Below are 4,489 nucleotides of genomic sequence, written 5' to 3'. Positions count from 1 at the left end.
ACAAATTTATGTTGATTGTTATTCTGGATTTTTGCTCTGTGCGAGGGATTTAGGTTGCTTTAGAGATAAACTGCTTGAATCTTTATCTGGGATAATTATCTATTAGTTTCTGAACTCTAGAGATAGATTTAGAGCCGACAATCACTTTTGTATCCGTTCGTAATGCTTTCGTGTTTGAGCGGCGTGCGAGAGATCGCCGACGCGAGAACACAGATGTTCTCGTGACTTCGCGTTAGAGATAACCTTAGTTGTGAGATGATCTCGTTTGTGCTCCAGAGATGGACGCTTATGTGAGAGATACGTGATAACATAGATGAGTATCGTAGGTTGAGTATAACTGGTCGACAAGTTTATGTTTGTAAGAAGTAGATCATATGCAAAGCTTGATAAGTCTTATCTTTCCAAAGAATGAATTCTTTTTATGTTCATATTTTACTTTTCCGTTCTTATACTTTTGTTATTCAAACCCAAGCTCGAAACTATATAAACTATTGAATGGCATCTCTCCATCTCTGAGGACGATAATTCCCGGATCAATATTTCCAAATCTTTTGTTGCTTGCCGCTATGCCTGCTTCAACATTGTCCAACAGAACCAATTCTCTGGAAGCCCTGTAGACGATCCTAATCTCCATTTATCCGTGTTCGTGCAATACGCCGACACTATCAAAGCTAACAACGTTAGTCCCGAAGCTATTTGATTACGTCTTTTTCCTTTCTCCTTGAGAGATAGAGCTAGAGCATGGCTTCAATCCCTACCCTCTAACTCCATAACAACTTAGGACGAATTGAAGAGAGTATTCTTAGCGAGATATTTCCCGCCTAGCAAAACTGCTATGCTAAGAGGTCAAATCAACGGATTTACCCAAAAAGACAATGAATCACTCTTCGAAGCTTGGGAACGATATAAGGACATGCTAAGGCTATGCCCTCATCATGGACTCGAACCATGGCTGATCATCCATACCTTTTATGGTGGTCTACTTTATAACACTAAAATGACTATAGATGCCGCTGCTGGCGGAGCTCTGATGGACAAACCTCATGATGAAGCATATAACCTCATAGAAAACATGGCACATAACCATTATCAACGGGGAGGAGAACGAACCGATGTAGAGAAAACCCAAACCAAAGGAGGAATGTACGAAGTAAGTGGTATAGACCACGTTAACGCTAAAGTAGACGCTTTAACTCAAAAGATTGAGAACTTAACCATCACTCCTGCAGCCACCGCAGCTGCTGTAGCACCTAACTGCGAGATATATGGATTAATTGGACATGTCGTTGCTGAATGCCAACTTCTAACTGGTATTCCATCTGATTAAGGGAACTACGCTCAGGGAAACCCTTACTCAAACACGTACAACCCTGGATGGAAGAACCATTCAAACTTTTCGTATAAGAACAACAATGCGTTGTACGCACCTGGACAAGCACCTGCTGTCCCACCTGGCTATCAAAAAGCGCCTGTAGCTGCTCCAAATGCCCCTAGGAAGTCAAATATAGAAATCATGATGGAAAACTTCATAGCTTCCCAAAAACAAACTAACAAGGACTTCCTAAATAAAACATTCATAATAGTGAGCAACTAAAACAATTAGCAAACAAAGTAGACGCTTAAGCTACACATAACAAAATGCTAGAAACACAAATTTCCCAAGTAGCTCAACAACAAGCACCTACTTATGCCCCTGCTGGCACGTTTCCCGCTTAACCACAACCTAATCCTAAAGGACATGCGAATGCGACTACACTGCAAAGTGGAACAAACTACGATGGACCTATCGATCCTAGAACTCAAAACGCACCCATGTCACAACAAGAGCCGAAGGAAACCAAAAAGACATCAACTGATGATCAACCCGTTAAGATAAATGAAAACGACCGAAGTGGAATCTGAAAAAGAGAAACCTTACGTACCACCACCACCTTATAAGCCACCTATTCCTTACCCTCAGAGATTGGCTAAATCAAAAACTGAAGCGCAATTTAGAAAGTTTATAGAACTTCTGAAACAATTAAACATAACCATACATTTCACAGAAGCTATAACTCAGATGCCTTCATATGCTAAATTTTTAAAAGAAATTCTTTCAAACAAAAAGAAACTCGAGGATAACGAAACCGTAACGCTTACCGCATAATGTAGCGCCATCATTCAAAATAACATGCCTCCCAAACTAAAAGATCCTGGTAGTTTCTCCATTGTAATACCCCGTATTTAATAATATGCTCTAATGCTATTAGCTGACACTGAGGTTTTATTATTGGTGCATTAGAGATACTTTTAGACATTTAAGTTAGTAGTATTAACTTAAGACTTTTTATTATATTCCTTCCTTTTTGCTTTTCTTCTTCATTCTACAACAAAAGGCAAAGTTAGAGAGAAGAAGTAGAGAGAAGGAAGAGCAAGAGGAGAAAAGAGGAAAAAGCTTGGATCTTCATCATTTCTCCGCCAAATCGACTCATCTTTGTCATCAACGACTCGTAATCGAGGTGGGTTCTAGTTAAAAACTTATAGTCGTTGATTTATGGATGGAAATCATAAGTTTTGCATTTGGGGTTTTTATTAGAAAACTTAGGTTTTTTGAATCAAATCTTGAATGTTCATGATTGAGTGTTGTAAATCACAAGTGTACCATGTGTATGTTGTTTCTAGGCTTTAGTGTGGTCTGGAACAGGTTTAGATGTGGAAATGGTTGGATTGAACCATGGGAGTAAGCAAGAAAACAGAGCTGGAAATTCTGTTTTCGCGCGCTTCGCGGCGCGAACTATAGATAGCGGCGCGAACCATGCAGAAGAATTTTGGGGTTTTGGTTATGCCATCAGTACGCGGCGCGTACAAGGGTTCGCGGCGCGAACACTATGAGATTTTTGTGAGGTTTGCCACTGCCTGAGGTTGGCGGCGCGAAAAACTGTGGCAGCGCAAACTGAAGCCTTTTCTTAACAAAATTTAGTTTTGTTGAGATAAATTGTTTCGACCATAACTTTTGAACCGTAACTCTGTTTTAATCGTCGTTCGAAGCAGTAGGAGGCTAGAAGCATGTACTTTCTAGTAGTGTAGGTTTTGGGAACAAAAGGGGAATTATTTAATCGAGAGTCGGGAGTTTCTTGATTACTTGGGTTGTTTATCGTTCGGAACCATGTGAACGGTATGCATTTGGTATGATGAACATGTACTCTATAATTGTGATAAATTGCCATTTGTTATAGTCAATGATGATAATTGTTTGGTTGAGTTTTATTGCAGGTGGATTAGTATACCTTTGTTATATATGTTTATATCAAAGAGGTTTGGATAACTTCATTGTTATGTGAATAAAGTATAAGTGAGGGAAAACTAGGATTTGTTAGGTATGTGTAACTTAACAAAGAAAACCTAGGATGAGACATTATATGGAACATACGTGTATTTAGAATTTTATGAAGAAAGGCTAACAGGCCTTGTGATTTGCGTGAGCAATCACAATTGTATGATGTACTAATCGGAACTACTTTATTTCCTTATTTCTTTATTTTCTTTTGAATGCTAATAGGCATTCCATGTGCAGAGAGGCACTATTAATCTTGGCAGGTTTGATTCCCGCTTTTGTGTATGAATGGAACCTAACAGGGTAGAGACTTGTGATGGTGTACGGGCCATGTGAAGTGACGATTCATGAGGGAAGGCTCATGAGTCCGAATCCATTTCGTATGTCAAGATTTCCCAAAGGATCCATGACTCGTGCCACCTCCTAGACGTAGAAGGGGAAGGGAATAGAGGGATACCTTGGTAACGGTTTTTCGATTAGTAATATTGTGGTTGAGTTGTTGAACTCTATGTATGATTCCATATAATGTTAGTGTGTGACTCAAGGTCTAGTTCCTTTTTGACTTGAGATTGATAGACTAGAACCTTGTAAAGCCGAGAGGAGCCATAGGATAGGGAACTCACTGAGATTTTGTATCTCACCCCATTATATATTGATTTCAGGTACTACAGGTTCCACGAAGGGTAAGGAGAAAGCGGTTTGATTTCCTTATTCCTTATGTTTCTTTTGGATATGGCGAAGCTTCCGTTGTGGATTTCTTTTGTAATCATTGTTTGATCTAGTTCTTAGTATTTACTTTTGAACATCTTGTATGTATTATGCCATTGGTAGAACTTTTGTATTAGGGCATTAATATGTATAATATGTTGACTAGGAACTTATAAGTATTTTTTGTACCAAATACTTGGATTCATGTATACCTATATGCTTTGATGTATGTATTTATATATGGGTGTTACAGTTGGTATCAGAGCAGGTTGTATCCTCGACCTAGCCATGAGATATTATAAGTGTTTCTTTCTGTCCAAGATGTGTTGTGTTCACATGAGTTTTGTTGTGTTATGACTATGGTATTGAGCCTGATCAACTTAATCCCATTTTGATGACCTCCAGGAACATGGCAGACGGACGCAGGGCTCGTGGTCGACCCCCCACACGGCCTCCACAAGTGAATCC

General features: G+C 39.3%; 1 non-coding gene across 1 annotated transcript; it reads right to left on the bottom strand.

Moving 5' to 3' along the window:
- Positions 1-835: 835 nt before the first annotated feature.
- On the bottom strand, positions 836-942 carry LOC131593777 (small nucleolar RNA R71). Its single transcript, XR_009281158.1, has one exon. It is a non-coding gene; the product is annotated as a small nucleolar RNA R71 (small nucleolar RNA).
- Between the last annotated feature and the right edge of the window lie 3,547 nt (positions 943-4,489).

This window comes from Vicia villosa, linkage group LG3 (assembly GCF_029867415.1).
Source record: "Vicia villosa cultivar HV-30 ecotype Madison, WI linkage group LG3, Vvil1.0, whole genome shotgun sequence".
Lineage (NCBI taxonomy): Eukaryota > Viridiplantae > Streptophyta > Magnoliopsida > Fabales > Fabaceae > Vicia > Vicia villosa.
Note: the sequence above shows the minus strand (reverse complement) of the source record. Positions and strands in the feature narration are given on the sequence as shown.